This window comes from Haliotis rufescens, unplaced genomic scaffold (genome assembly GCF_023055435.1).
Source record: "Haliotis rufescens isolate VD_foot unplaced genomic scaffold, xgHalRufe1.0.p SCAF_5, whole genome shotgun sequence".
Lineage (NCBI taxonomy): Eukaryota > Metazoa > Mollusca > Gastropoda > Lepetellida > Haliotidae > Haliotis > Haliotis rufescens.
In genome coordinates, this window is record NW_025964223.1 from 57,416,165 (window position 1) to 57,433,535 (window position 17,371).

At 39.3% G+C, this 17,371-nt stretch overlaps 2 long non-coding RNA genes across 2 annotated transcripts; one reads left to right on the plus strand and one right to left on the minus strand.

Moving 5' to 3' along the window:
• Nucleotides 1-471: 471 nt before the first annotated feature.
• LOC125373159 lies at nucleotides 472-3,852 on the plus strand. The gene is made up of 3 exons (XR_007218330.1): nucleotides 472-483; nucleotides 1,050-1,053; nucleotides 3,041-3,852. It is a non-coding gene; the product is annotated as an uncharacterized LOC125373159 (long non-coding RNA).
• A 9,710-nt stretch (nucleotides 3,853-13,562) lies between these two features.
• Nucleotides 13,563-17,127, minus strand: LOC125373545. The gene is made up of 2 exons (XR_007218390.1): nucleotides 14,605-17,127; nucleotides 13,563-14,067 (listed from the first exon to the last, which is right to left on the minus strand). It is a non-coding gene; the product is annotated as an uncharacterized LOC125373545 (long non-coding RNA).
• Nucleotides 17,128-17,371: the final 244 nt, after the last annotated feature.

Below are 17,371 nucleotides of genomic sequence, written 5' to 3' on the forward strand. Positions count from 1 at the left end.
TCCATGTAGGACAGCAACCCTGGGTTGTGCGGACCTCGGAGTGCCTACTAACATAGATATACATGAAAATGTGGAAAGCTGAAGTCCAGCTTGCCAGGGACAGGCGCTTTGGTTGCTGCTTTATTGGTTTAAAAATTATCTTACCTGAGAAGTCGTACGCCATGGTAATCGTACCGTCCTCGTGACTTCCCTCGGTGTTTGGTAGGATTGTGCCGAGGTCGACAAACTCGCCACGCCAGATTTTTTCCCTCACCTGTTGTTTGACGTGTGCGTCTATTCCATCCGCACGGAAGGATAGGGAATCCCCGTATCCTGCGTTCTGATTGGCTGGCCAAGCTGCGTCACCGTCGGCCTCGTTGTGAGCATCGGGGATTCTGCCTATGTTGGGCGAAATGGCGGGAGAACTAAAACCAAGCCTTACCTGTTGGTTTGCGCTAACCGGGCCGGGCACTGAATGTTCCAGCAACTGGAGTATTTTTTCCAGTTGCTCGTTAACCTGGCATTTACAAGCTGCGCCGATTGCACGTTTATTGTGTTGCCACCTTCGATATTTCCGTAATTGGCAGACTCACCATCAGCTGTTGCCTCCTGCATAATGTGTACTCCCGGGGTTTGTCTCCTGGTTGTCCTGGCCTGCTTGGCTCCCCTCACAAGCTTGTGGTTGACGGCTGATCTTCTCTTGGGAGGCATCACGAAAGGTCGAGGTGGTGAGTTGGTATTCCACAAGTGTAAAAATGTCCCGAGGATAAAGTTCCGGAGTAGAACGAAATAAATGCGATACGGTGAGTACTGAAATAGGTGGTATTCAAACCGTAATCGGCGAAACGGTCGCGATTGTGTAAATGCGATACGGCGAGTGTTGAAATAGATGTTATTCAAAGCATAATCGGCGAAACGGTCGCGACTGGGTACAAAGGAAACGTACAAAGCGAAAGCGATTAGAGACAGTGAAACGCGTGTGTACTTGAAGAGGGACTGTGCGCGAATGATGGACTGTAACAAAAGGCGGGATGATGCTTGCGCGGAATTATTCCCCGGGCACGGTGCAGAGTGGTGACCCGGGCGTGATTGAGTTACGAGGGGTGATTGGATTACGGACGTAATTAGCCAATGGTTTGTATACGCGCGATAAAGTCATTTAGTAGTTAGTACTAAATATAAATACATAAACACACACACAAACACACACATACATACCACATACATACCTATAATTGATTGCAACAAATTTATTATACATTCTGATGCTCTTTGAAACTGAACAAGACATGCCCGAAGATACCGGATATTATTTGTGTATACTTTGAATTATGATTTCGTACCGTTATCATGATGGATTCTGTTTTTGTTGTTGGGGCACGGAGTTATTATCCAAGCAAAAGTTGTCAGTAAGTTGTTGTTAGTTCTTCATGACATATGAAAGGAATCCAGACAGTTACATTTATTCATTTATTTCATTAAATATACTTCTTCCTATGAAAGGAAATATTTTATGTCATATTAATGATCCATATGTTAATCATACATTGCTACAAATATTGCATAAGTTAACATGGTTTGCATTTATTTATTATTATTTATTTATCTGTGAGAAGTTCACAGAGATCGAGAATACGCAATATCTAATAGTATATGCAATGTAGGTAAAGACTATCCACGCCCCTCTTTTGAGAATAATAAAAACATTGTATATAATGTTATGTATTAAGTATTCTCCTTTCCCATGCATGGGGAATCTATGCTGCATTTGCTGACGACTGTTTTTTTTCCTTTGACATCTGTCACTCATTTGTTGTATTTGAATTCTTCGTCAAAATATAATGTATAAATACGATTGAATTGTCTCGTTTGTTTCAAGGAAACGGTCATGTGCTCCTTATCAAATTAAGTAAACCTCCAATGCAAATCGACATAATTTCAGGGTCCGGTTGCACAGAGCTCTCTTCGGTAAGTCGTAACTCAATGTTATTGCAATGGACTCCTAGCTAAGCTACTATTGGATGATAAATCAATTAACATATTTGTCGAATAGACGTACCCGAGGATGGATCTTTCAGTCATAAATTTGTGTACAGTTGCTAGAGTATCATTCTAACAATACAGACATCACTCAAGCTGCATGTAAAATAATTGATAAAGGTAGTCCTTGCGGGTTCACATACCCACATGTACATCGCCCAGGACATTGTCATTATTTGCTTTACATCCTCCGAGCAACGTTAAAAAATTGAAACTTTAATAATAATGAATTGATATTATGTATATGAACATGTTTAAATCAGCTTGCACACAGACTACTGCAGAATGACATCAAGTGTCATCCATTTGCTAGTTTAGTTTAGTTTAAACATATTTTATTCACAGAACAAAATGAGAATTGTATTGGGGACAAGTTCTTGCAACTTAGTAAACCCCTTTCCGCATAAAATATGTACAAATATACAGTTGCAAAATAAATTAATTTGCTTCAGTCAGTAAAAGTCAGACTTTCCACATTTACACATCAATATATTTGTGTAAGTTTGTTACGTTATAATTGTTCCATTGTGTATATTACTACCTACTTTGCCAATTGAAATATGATTCCATTAGGTTAAATATGAACAATTATGATGAAAATCGTCAATAGGATATGTTACAATTAAGTAAAAAAACAACAGAGTATTTCTCAAATAAATAAGAAAACTATGTTCATTCTAGTAATTAATCCTCGATAACGACCTCAATCCTCCCCCCACACCCATACTTTAATGACGATTGTACGACAAACCCTGTACCAACCCTGACAAGGATAGGTTCTAGTCATTTAACGCCTTTGACACGTAACTTATAAGGTTATTACAATTTACGTAAAAAGTTATAACATTTTATCGCATGTAGAGATTATTACAATTTACGTCAATTTTTATTACAATTTGCGTATTACAATCTAGTCAAATTTTATTACAATTTACGTTGTTATTACAATTTACGTCAACATTATTACAATTTGCTGCAAGTATTACAATTTACCTTTTTATTACAATTTACGTCGTAACAGGCGCATTTAAGCTGAATCGAAAGTACAGCTGTGTTTCTTGGAAATCGACTTCAAACGAGACTCTCATTATTTCACTGTTACTCACCAACTCGAGACGACAAGTGTTGTGGATTACAAACTGTCGATATGAGTAAAAGACAAGCTTCGTCATCCATAAAGCAGAAGCAAGTCACTCAGGCTGCTTTGATGAGGAAAGTCCAGCGTGACCCCTGCAGATATCGAGTTGGAGCCACAAGTGACATGTCTTCAAGAATGTCTGGCTACAAGCATGATGGATGCAAAGGGAAGACGGCTTACTATGCGCCGTCCCAGAACCCTGGGATGAAAGAGGATAAGCTCCTCAGCAAACTCCCCGCCAATCATCCGCACAACGATCACAAATTGAGCAACTACAATTGCCCTGGTGAAGGTTATGTGTATGCCATCGACATGAAGAAATAGTTACAAAGATGTAACCTGGGGCTTTCAACTCTTTGTCACCCTGACTGTGTGACATTTGAATCATAGGAACTTTCTGTGACATTCAGGCCTTGAATGAGATGTTTTCTTGTTGAAACAGATGAGCATTAGGGATCGAAAAAGTGATGAAGAAACTGATTTCAATTGAAGATGCAAGTGAGTCTTCGAAAATGACACTTTAAAGATGATTTTGGACACTCATGCCGGCCAATACGGCGATGTATTATATTTGATAGTATTGAGTACTCTGTTAATGTATTTATCATATTATTGATTATGTTAATTTGACATTTCGCTTGAAACCAGAGATGGAAAGAAATAGGTACAAAATTTATTAAAAACTGCCCCAGTGATTTTGCGAGTCATGTTTTTTTTACCCACACCGGACGGATGGATTTACTTTCTGTTATTCTATCACATTTTGAAAGGTTTGGGAATTGATTTTCATTACATTTAGCTGCTAGATATTTTCGATTTGTGTTCGTTGCCTTTTGATGCATTCAGTAAAACATTCCGGAATTTAGTTTTGTGTAAATAATACTAATATAATATGCTGGTGTGTCCTGTTCTATCCCTTACTGAACATGCTAGTGTGTCCTGTTTATCCCCCACTGGAAATGCCGGTGTGTCCTGTGATATAACTGTAATGCTGTTCAAAACGGTATTAAACCCAATTCAATCACACTTCGTGTCGGGTACAGAGAAGACTCAGTCATTTCTCGGAAACGGTCATGTGATGTGTCTCTTACACGTCTTTATTCATGACCTACATTTAGCGATCAGGTTTGAGTTTGTGTGCATGTCTGAAATGCATTAGATTAAGGTTGAGCGCAACAACTTAAAATGGGAACGGCACACCCTGGAGTGTAACAGAGAATTACTGTTTACCGGTGGGGGTGGTTTATGAAACAAATAGACAACGCGTTTTTGTTTGGTTAGATGAGTAAGAAGTAATGATTACTGGGAACCTCGGTCCCTTCTACCTTGTATACTGAAACGTTGTCAATGATATATGTAGCTTCCGATTAAGAGGCAGATGCATTTCTTTCATTTTCTGTTCATACATTTAAGATGAACCGAAAGTACAACTTCACTTCGAGGAAATTGGACTTTGACCTACTCCATGACAAACAACAACCTGACTGTGTATCACGTTATAACAATAGTTTAAAATGGCAGTAGATAAAAACGTTCGTCATGCATAAAAACAGACCTAAGTTGGCTTTGATGTGCGATCGCGAAGTGAAGGATGACACATAAGTATCGATTTAGAATGGCAGCTGAGCATACCACTGATACCTGGCTCCAAGAGTGAAGGAGAGATACTAAGGCAAGATGATGAGTACTTTACACTGGTTTACAATGCTCCATCCCAGAACACGGGGATGTTGTCGCCCAAGTAAGATGTCTACAAACATTTCTGTAAGGAACACAAATCTGGACATGGTGACGGCAATTCACAGCCCAGAGTGAATTCATGAAATGGGCTTCACACATTGTACCCAAGTGGGGAATCGAACCCGGGTCTTCGGCGTGACGAGCGAACGCTTTAACCACTAGGCTATCCCGCCGCCCCTTCACTTATTTGGGAAACGTTTGTCATTAAAATTGTTTTAAAATGCACTGTTGTCATGCAAGGTTATAAACAGAGAGTTAAAATGCACAAGGTATTACAAAAGCTAACAAAATAACACACGTTTCCGAAATTGCTCAATAATTGGAGCGAGTGAGTTTGGTTTTACGCCGCTTTTAGCAATATTCCAGCAATATTACGGCGGGAACACCAGAAATGGGCTTCACACATTGTACCCATGCCGGCTCAATAATTGGAACATGGTGGAACAATGTGGACATGGTGACATGTTGACATGTTGACTAGGATTATCAGCCCAGAGGAAATTCATGATTGGGAAACAGATACGAAAGCAGTTAAACACCGAACTCTTGCACTTTGTTTAACGTGTATTTAATGAATATATGATTAAACATTTCATGTACTTGCAATAGTCTTCAAGTAGGAGTCACCAATGCAATACTCTAACGTGATGTTTTAACCACTATATTCTGGAGTGACATGTTCGAAAACTGACTTTAAGTTTATAATTTAAGTTAATGATCTTATGCTAGATTTACTGATTAAATGTAAAGACTACTACTACTACTACTACTACTACTACTACTACTACTACTACTACTAATGGACTAAATGGATCAGGTTACTTGGTTCATTGCATGTCACCGAATAACGATTACTTGGGACGTCATGTAATACCAGTCACTTGAAGATGAAGAAGTATGTGACCTGGTACTATTTATTCTGCCAAATGCAGGAAGAAAGATGTGTTTGAAATTCATTCTATTGATCGAAATGTTCCTTAATTCCAGATAATATTTTTGCATGTTCTGTGTTTTCAAGGGGGCCGCCATCTTGTTTGCCAAAACACGTACCGGTTTTTGTTTCGATCTGGAATCCTTATTCAACGTTCAATTTTGATTACATAAAGCACACAATATTAAGAGGTAAGGGATTAAAGAAGAGACTGGTGTATACATTTTTAAAAGTGAGTTTTTTTTAATAGCCAATCGGAGATGTAATTGTGCGCTGAGAAATCATACAGCGCAAATCGGTTAACTTTTGTTACGGGACTATCCGCTGCCCCCACTACTGACATATAAAAAAAATAAATTTAAACACGGAATGATGAAGTGATTCGGTAACCTTATCTACGTACCCCCTGATCATATATGAACAATTGTGATAAAGATTATATCTTACAAAGGGTAAACTTCTTCAGTTTATTTATGCCTACATGTTACATGAAAAGCCTAGCCATAATGCATAATGACGATCAATAAAATATTTAGGTTAAAAAAACAACACAAACTTTTATTTTCTATGACTAAGTTTCCACTCAAATCAAAGTTCAACTAATATAAAAGACTGAAGTCTCGTTTCCGCCTACATATAACCTCGTATCTGTAACATATTGACATTTATTTCGTTTCGCAAACGAATCCTGAATGTATACAACATATTCCAGTTGTGAATTCCATTTCCAGTTTTGTGAATAGCAATCTGACTGCGTTATCATTAAGACGTGGTCTGAGGCCTAATAAACATCTGAGTATCAACGAGTGTTATCCCTGACTTCCACTGGTCACCAAGACGAAACAGTATCGAGTTTTAAGATTCGAGAAATACTATTTTTCGATATGAGTGGAAGAAAACGTACCTCGTCTTTTAAACCCGTGATATTCACCCAAGCTAAGATGTTCGCTAAAGTTAAGCGTGATCCTAAGCAGTATAGAGTGGGGGCCACATGTGAGCCCATTGGTTCTCGAATATCTGGCTACAAGACTGAAGGAAGAAAATATGATAACAAAAATGTGTACTGGGCCGCTTCCAAAAATCCAAGGATGAAAGAGGACAAACTCTTGGGGCTGCTGCCTAAAAAGCACCCCCATAATGACCACAAGTTGAGTAATTTACCTAAAGGACGTAGTGGCTCGGTGTAAATCATTGACATGACGAAAAAATAAGAACAACAAAAACAACAAAGAAAGACCAAGAACAACAAAAGAAAGACCAAGTAAGCAAAGTTTGGATCTGGGGCTAAATATTACTAGAGATTGATTGTAACAGTGAAACAATTCATTGAAGCTATGTAATCCTTCTGTTATATTCAAGAGTTGAACTATACAGAACAGTGCTGATTAAAATCCAGGCGATCTGCTGAAACAACTGGAATATAACGAACACAAAATCAAACAACTTCGGATAAGTGCATCTGCCTTTTGCATTAATGTTTAATGCTTTCTCATTTTGGTTATGTTGATGAATATGTGTTAATATGTACCGTAAATATCTGACGTTTTTCTTAAGTAAATGCGAATACGGATTTGTGAAAAGAAGGCAATACGGATTTAAAAACAGTCCCAGGGAATCACACGAGCTAAGTTTATCATGAAAAATATTCGTTGATATTGTGATAGTTTTCCTAGAATAAGCTTGTGCTTGATATTGAAACGAAAGTAGATATCAAAACACTCACCCGGGGCAATATATAGTTATGATGTTGTGTCTCAATATATCGTCATTGCATACCTGCATTGACATGTTGTAGTTTACTCTTGGGTGACATAAGGTTATCTGAACACAAATGCGAAACAGTCACACAATGGCACATCGACATATTTGGCATGCAGCCTACACACAGGTAAAGGGGTCAGACAAGATTGATAATCTCGCCAATGCAATTAATGGTATGGATAAATGATGTCTTTGTTATGCAGATGAATCGTTTGATTGACACTATCCTCATTTAGTTAATAGATGCTGTTGCTAATAAAATGTAGCTACCCAGTATTCAGTGTTCAAAACCCGTACATTATGGAGACGTGTCTTGAAACTAGTCAATACAAATGAAAGGAGCAATGCACATGAAAAACAGTGTCAGCCATCAACATTTATAGCTGACAATGGCGGTAATCAATAGCGACAAAACCTTTTCCATAATCAACACTCATAAATTCACTTTCACCTATGCACACTTCAGGACTACCCTCTTTCTTAATAATAATAATAATAATAATAATAATAATAATAATAATAATCAATCGATTATATTTACCAATCATTATGGGAGGGCGTGGTTTGATAAACGTTGGGGCACTTCATGACGGAATTGTTTTGTGCACTTTTGAACACATTTATTTGTCTGTTGATCCTCTTGTGAAGCATGTCAAGACTCATGATGAAAACAAGGCATTCCACAGTTTTCGTAAACGAGCCATGGATGTGGGACATAATCTCAATGTCAGTGTTGATTTTGTTGATGGTTCTGTTCTGCTGAGTGTCAACCAAGTGAAGTGCCATATCAAATCGACCAAGACTCAGTTCTTCAAGGAGAGGCTATCTTAACGACCACTGTATCGAGTTTATTTGCAGTGTGTTGAGAAGGTTAGCGACCCTGCAGCGTCACTTGGATGAGGTCGGCTGGCCTGAAAAGTGAAACAGAAGGCTTTCTGTTTGCTGCTCAGGACCAGCCACTTTCCAATTGAAACCGTCAATGTGTGATTTTACATCAAAATGTAAATATGATATGTAGATTATGTAATGATTTTAATGAGACTGTCCAACACATTGTCAGATGATGCCCAGCTTTGGCACAAACACTGTATCTTTAGCGACATGATATAGTGACTCGATCATTTTATTACCGTCTTCGCCATGCTTGTGGTTTTGACACAGAGGTCCATCCATGGTACGACCCTGAATATGTAGAGGGCGTCATGGAAATTGATCAAAACAAAATCTTTTGCAATAGGTCCGTATACAGCCTCAGACGAATCCAGGCCAACAAACCTGATCTTGTCCTTTTTGATAAATCTAATGAAATGATTTATATCATTGAATTTTCTGTCCCTTTCGACATAAATGTGATTGACAAGATTGATGAAAAACATGGCAAATATGCGGACCTCGCTGTCGAAATGTCACGCTTGCATCCCAAGTACCAAGTTGTTCGACTCCCCATTGTTCTCGGTGCCTTAGGTTTGGTACCTCCCAATCTGTTGACTGAAATTCGGAGAGTATCCGGGTACCAGATAAAACAGCCAGTCTGACAATCTGGGTAATGCAGAAGACTGCAGTGTTGGGGAGTCTTCACATTCTCCGAAAAGTTCTGGGTGCCAGGATCACCCAAACCTTCTTTATGCATTTTTTATTTTAATCTGTAAATAATAATAATAATAATAATAATAATAATAATAATAATAATAATAATAATAATAATAATAAATCGGCCCAGTCTCAGGTTTTCAAGAAGAGGCTATCTGAACGAACACTGCATCGAGCGAGTTTATTATTTTATTACCGTCTTTGCCATGCTATTGGTTTCACATATAGGTCCAACCATGGTACGACCTGGAATATGTTAATAAGTTAAAATGTTCAAAGGTTTATCAATTAAATATTTAGTATTAGGACTGCTTCACTTTTGGATCTGTAATATAATTTTAATCATGATAAACTGAGGGGCAAAAGAAAGTATAAAGTTTATTATGTCTATTTAACCATCACTCATTCCTGCAACCGTTTGTATAAAGTGATCTCACGCTAAGTAAAAAAATACGTTTGCAAGCACATGACCACACAGAGTTCAAAGAAAACCAGCTTGCTCAGGTTTGAGCACAGTTGTTACCCTGTTCCATATAGGAGATTCATATGCATAAAGAAACAGTTCAGAAAGAAGGGGAGCACACTTGGTGCTTATGGGGACGCCTACTTCTTGTGTAAATGTCGTACCTCCACATAGTACCTTTTACATAGATGTTATCAATGAGGAAGTCCAGCATTTCCATATTGTAAACTTCAGATCACTTGGTTGATAAAGGTGAAGAATGTACAACGAAACGTCGCCTCGACTGTAATAAAGAAGTAGTTTATTTATAAGGACCTTACCTTGTTCAGGTTTTCAAATGTTCAATACCATTCATGTTACCTCTGCAACATTACTTTGCAATGTACACATGCATGCACAATATACACACTTGCTGCAATATAAGGAAACTGCAGGGAGTATTACCTATACATAAGTTAGTAATTGTGTTTGTGAGCTGGGTGTCACACCTCCATTAGCATATCTAATAGCATCTCCGGTCGGAGAAACAAAGAATGGATTCCTAATGTTGTACCAGTGTTGGGAATCAAACCAGATCTTCGGCGTGAGCCAATGCTTAAACCACAAGGCCACCCTAACAAACCACCATAGTACCAGCATAGCTACATTGAATATAGTAGATATTACAAAAAAAGGACTTATCACATTGAAGTGAATAGCTCATTTCCTTTAGTTAACGCAATGTCGCCAGTAATACTATTTGTCTGAGTAAACATAGTCTGCTAACTCTGCAAGTATGTGAGTGTGAAGTGTAATCAATAGCTGAATGTGTCATTTGCAACACAACGATCGGTGCTGTTGCCATCAGGAGATCAACCTAGGGCGTACTATTATGTTTACGACCAAACAAATATAGACGCACTGAATAACACCTCATCCGCTTCAAAGCTATGTGGACCCATGAAGATCTGGTTTAGAATAGGTCTTCATGCTTGCTTTGAAAGGCGGCTATGAAAGGCGAATAACGGGATCGAGTGGTCAGGCTCGCTGATCATGACTTGGTTGATGTTTGTCATCGTATCCCAATCTGGTCCAGACTCGATTATTTACAGATCGCCGTAGTAAATCTGGAATATTGCAGAGTGAGGCGTTACACAACCAACAAACAAATAAAAAAAGCTATTTTGGGTTATGCTACAAGCCGTTGTCTGGTATAAGTAATCTCACAGTTGGGACCATATAATTGTTAGAAGCAAAACGTGTGTGTGTGTGTGGTGTAAGGGAGACAACTTCACATCGAATGTGTTATAAGGGCACTAGTGCAGTGGACCATTGCAATGAAAATAATAAAGTGCAAAACAATAACAACAAAAAACGTTTACATACATTTTTAATTAAGTGTTACATACATGTTACATTCAGCGAATTAAACTTAAGTATTGTAAAATTGTTTAAGAATTGATTTCAATGTGTTTTGCGTTCATGTGGTATAAACGGAGAGACCTGTGTACAAACAAACCACCGTTTTTCCCTTTATACATCGATAAGTGCAAAACTATATTGAAGACAGTCCTTATAAATAAATACGTCAACAATAAAAGACGTCACATCTGCTTATTTAATCATCAACACATTTTACTATATTATATTTTTGACATAATTTGATTCATATTTCTTTCATGGCCAGGTTCTGTAGTTGGAAACCAGATCAGAAATATTGCGTATGCGATGTTTGTATTCTTTGTACTCTTGTCGTTTCTGGCATGTAATATTGTGCACACAACGATAGCAAAGTAAGAAATATGACCCGATGAAATTATAAAAATCACTTTTACCATTCATCAAATTTCATCACAAGAAATGTCTCGTAAATACATTGTAATCAGCTTAAAGATGGTTAAAAAATCTTAAAAACTACATAATTGGAAATTGAAATAAACTATTACAGTTTGAATTTGTGCATGTTGTCTTATACGATCAGTATCACATTGTGTTTACCTTTAACACTAGTAAGAAGCATTTTCTACAGTGGTGTATAATACTAACTGCCACTAACTGGACGTTAAATATGTTGATACATTGGTTATATTTAAAGCAATATGCTCACGGGAATATACATGTAACTTTCTCTCACACAAAGTACAGTCAAACCACAACCCTACGCCTCTCGCCGGCTTCCTTTCATAACGCAAAGTGGCTGCGATATGTACTCCTTTGTGAATCACATGTCCGTGACTGTGGACCTAGCTGTGATTCTGGAACAACTAGGTCAAGAATGTTTGATACAACAGTGTAACAACCGAGACTTACATGAAACTATATAGGCAGTAGCCTGTACATTAATCACCTACCACTCCGGTATCACTATGCACCCACACATTATACTCGACATAAAAAGGTTTCCAACTGTTTCCTATTATATCAAAACGAGGGAACCGTTTGCTCAAAGGGAAGAAATCCAGAGGCTATATGTATCCATGCCACAATTAACTTGCGGTCGTGTTCCCAGCATGAATGTTGCATATATTGCAAGACGTTCTCTGTTCCTACTGTGTGGAATGGTGAGTTGGGTTTTACGCCGCGTTTAGCAATATTCCAACAATATCACTACAGTGGACAATAGAAAGAAGCCACGTGCGGATTCGAACAATATCATCGGCGTGACGAGCGAACGCATTAACCACTATGCTTCCATCACTTCTCCTGTATCCACATGAGGTCAAAATATTGGACTGTAAATCAATGGCTCCTTAACTGCCGCCCAGTACATCTACTGACAACATTAAATGTTGACGTTGGCATTTTCACACTCTATGTGTCCATGGTACGCACATCCGCTGTCTTGTAGGACGTTATTGTAATTTTTACGCACGTGTGTAAGTAGCATCACACAAATCTAAATATTTCATATTTAGAAAAAGCCAATAGTTTGCTGATCCAGTTACAGACGTACACTAGTATTATGAATCAGGATGGTATCCCTTGTCTTAAGCCATCATAGCATGCAGTCTCCTTGTCCCCAGGATGTTTTAACTGCAGATTATATACACGTAGCCGCCCCCAGGGTAGGGATAGTGACTAATCTGTTTGTAGATGTATGGATGGTTGTCTGGCAACAGAGACAAGAGTTGCTGCTCACATTCCTGGACGTTTTCAACCATCGCGTAGAAAATCCTGGAAAACACTGGCCCATCATGGCTGATATTCCTTGACATCAAATCATTGGTGGCTCCGATTTCATACTGATAGGGGTTGTTTTGTAGCTGTTGCACCAGCTGTTCAAACCAGACTTCAACGAGTTGGCAAGAATCATACGACGCCGTTTGGTAGGACATGCTGACAGATGAACTCCAAAGCATACACCTGATGTTAATCGGGCAGTGAAGTGTAGATAACTGTTTGGTATGGTGCTATAGGGTTGGTATTTGTTTACGACTTGTTTACATGGAACACACGGGAACAGTCTTTGTACTGTCATGGGCATTCAGAGTCGATATGTCGGCATTGTTCACATCAGGTGTATGTTGTATGCAACAAATGTCTCGTTAATGCTCTGCATACAAGGCTATCAACAATATCTCACGCTAAATGGCATTCGTCTTTTATACTTGTTACACTATGAGAATAAACGTTCAGCAGATATTCAATAGGAATCCTGTCAACCATACGTTGTGAAAGGCTACTCCCTTCAATTGGTGTGCGAGTCTTTTGATGTAGTTAAACAACTTCTTTTGAATCGGCGCAGGTGTATGAATTTATTTCAGTACGACTACCCTTACAGTAACCAACATGTTGAATATTATAAAAGACCATACGGTGTTCTTCTTAGGAAGGCACATTAAGTAATATCATCTTTTTGCGGAAATGTATTTTGATGTGTATAAATGTACATTTATAAAATGTATTAACCAGTGAGTATGGAATTGAAACAACAATATATAGGTAAGTATGTGCTTTTATTCATGTACTAAAGGAATAACTACACAATTTAAAGCATGAATATGAATAATGAATATGAATAATAAACATGTATTTACTTCCGAAAAATGTCAAGACAAACTCTGAATTGCTGTGAACGCCTTCATTCGACGACAATATTTCGGCTGAATGTTGTGTTAGATACTCTGCCAACAGCTGCACAGTGAGTGAAATTCGGGCAATCAAGTGGCATGTCCCATTTATTCAGGTGTAGGCGTGTTTGGGTGAGCTGATCCCAGTCAAACTGGGAACAACTATCACACTCTGTTCACTTGATACATGGACTTCATCTAGACAATGCAGACAATGAAGAGCCAAGTTGTTAATGGCAGATTTTCATAAGTCTACATTTGTATTCTGCCCGATGTTTGTCTTTGATATGGGCATTCTGGTGTGTGTCACTTACCTTCATACACACCACCCTAGTACACTCTCATACACTTTTTCACACATCCCTCATTCGTACAGCTTCATACACATACACACGCCATTACCCCTCCCGGGCTGTCGTACATCTTCATACATTCTTTCAAATAACACGTTCATACTCTCTCAACCCTCATTCGTACACCTTCATACTCTCCCACCCCTCATTCGTACACCTTCATACTCTCTCACTCCTCATCCCGACACCTTCATACTCTTTCACCCCTCATTCGTACACCTTCATACTCTCTCACACCCTCATTTGTACACCTTCATACTCTCTCACACCTCATTCTTACACCTTCATACTCTCTCTATCCTCATACGTACACTTCATACTCTCTCACACCTCATTCGTACACCTTCATACTCTCTCACCCCTCATTCGTACACCTTCATACTCTCTCACCCATCATTTTTACACCTTCATACTCTTTCACTCCTCATTCGTACACCTTCATACTCTCTCACCCCTCATTCGTACACCTTCATACCCTCTCACCCCTCATTCGTACACCTTCATACTCTCTCACCCCTCATTTTTACACGTTCATACTCTTTCACTCCTCATTCGTACACCTTCATACACATACACACGCCATTACCCCTCCCGGGCTGTCGTACATCTTCATACATTCTTTCACATAACACGTTCATACTCTCTCACTCCTCATTCGTACACCTTCATACTCTCTCACTCCTCATTCGTACACCTTCATACTCTTTCACCCCTCATTCGTACACCTTCATACTCTCTCACACCCTCATTTGTACACCTTCATACTCTCTCACACCTCATTCTTACACCTTCATACTCTCTCTATCCTCATACGTACACTTCATACTCTCTCACACCTCATTCGTACACCTTCATACTCTCTCACCCCTCATTCGTACACCTTCATACTCTCTCACCCATCATTTTTACACCTTCATACTCTTTCACTCCTCATTCGTACACCTTCATACTCTCTCACCCCTCATTCGTACACCTTCATACCCTCTCACCCCTCATTCGTACACCTTAATACACTCTCACCCCTCATTTTTACACGTTCATACTCTTTCACTCCTCATTCGTACACCTTCATACACATACACACGCCATTACCCCCGCCCGGGCTGTCGTACACCTTCATACATTCTTTCACATAACACGTTCATACTCTCTCAACCCTCATTCGTACACCTTCATACTCTCTCACTCCTCATTCGTACACCTTCATACTCTCCCACCCCTTATTCGTACACCTTCATACTCTCTCACTCCTCATCCCGACACCTTCATACTCTTTCACCCCTCATTCGTACACCTTCATACTCTCTCACACCCTCATTTGTACACCTTCATACTCTCTCACACCTCATTCTTACACCTTCATACTCTCTCTATCCTCATACGTACACTTCATACTCTCTCACACCTCATTCGTACACCTTCATACTCTCTCACCCCTCATTCGTACACCTTCATACTCTCTCACCCATCATTTTTACACCTTCATACTCTTTCACTCCTCATTCGTACACCTTCATACTCTCTCACCCCTCATTCGTACACCTTCATACCCTTTCACCCCTCATTCGTACACCTTCATACTCTCTCACCCCTCATTTTTACACGTTCATACTCTTTCACTCCTCATTCGTACACCTTCATACTCTCTCACCCCTCATTCGTACACCTTCATACTGTCCCATCCCTCATTCGTACACCTTCATACTCTCTCACACCTCATTCGTACACCTTCATACCCTCTCACCCCTCATTCGTACACCTTCATACTCTCTCACCCCTCATTCGAACACCTTCATACTCTCTACCCTCATTCGTACACCTTCATACTCTCTCACCCCTCATTCGTACACCTTCATACTCTCTCACCCCTCATTCGTACACCTTCATACTCTCTCACCCCTCATTCGTACACCTTCATACTCTCTCACCCCTCATTTTTACACCTTCATACTCTTTCTCTCCTCATTCGTACACCTTCATACCCTCTCACCCCTCATTCGTACACCTTCATACTCTCTCACTCTTCATACGTACACTTCATACTCTCTCACCCCTCATTCGTACACCTTCATACTCTCTCACACCCTGATGCGTACACCTTCATACTCTCTCAACCCTCATTCGTACACCTTCATACTCTCTCACCCCTCATTCGTACACCTTCATACTCTCTCACTCCTCATCCCGACACCTTCATACTCTTTCACTCCTCATTCGTACACCTTCATACCCTCTCACCCCTCATTCGTACACCTTCATACTCTCTCACTCCTATTACGTACACATGTACACTTCATACTCTCTCACCCCTCATTCGTACACTTTCATACTCTCTCACACCCTCATGCGTACACCTTCATACTCTATCACCCCTGATTCGTACACCTTCATACTCTCTCACCCCTCATTCGTACACCTTCATACTGTCCCATCCCTCATTCGTACAAATTCATACTCTCCCACCCCTCATTCGTACACCTTCATACTATCCCACCCGTCATTCTTACACCTTCATACTCTCTCACTCCTTATTCGTACATCTTCATACTCTCCCACCCCTCATTCGTACACCTTCATACACCTTTTCACACATCACCTCTCATTCCTACATCTTCTTAAACCTTTCACAACACCACCACTCACCCGTACATCTTCACACACCTACACACACCATCACCCCTGACTCAATTTCATAGACTTTCACCCCTCATTCGTACACTTCTTACATTTACATGCTAATAACTGGATTTTTCTGTACAAACGAAACGTTTAAAACCCGAGAGCCAAAAACAAAGTCGGCTGTATGTGCGCTTTAAATACCTCACAAAATATTTATGGAGTTGAAGCAATAAACGATATGTTCATAGTGCACAAGTGTGGATATTCTGCTTCTTATAAGTAAAGAAACAATATGTTCGTGTTGCGGTTTTAACGTCTCGGCGTCTCGGTCCAAACATTTCTATGTAATTGGTAACCATAATTGGTAACTTCCATCAGGAGAAACATCAACCCAGTTCAAGTAAATATACTGAACATCATTGAAAACGCACCAGCAATAAATCTTGAAATATTACAAAAAGAACTTGAGCAATGACCGATTTTGATTAGAATAGACATAGACGGATTATTAAGAAAGACGATAAAGGAAACAGTAATACCACACAGTAATTACAATTACGTCATCAGTGCAAGGAAGACACATAGGGTTAAAATGAAAAGTCAATATCTGGTATGTCCGCAGGAGAATGTGGAAGATACCCGCTTTACATTAATTCACAAATAAAGTGTTTAAAATATTGGTTTAATATCATCCGTATGCCAGAACAT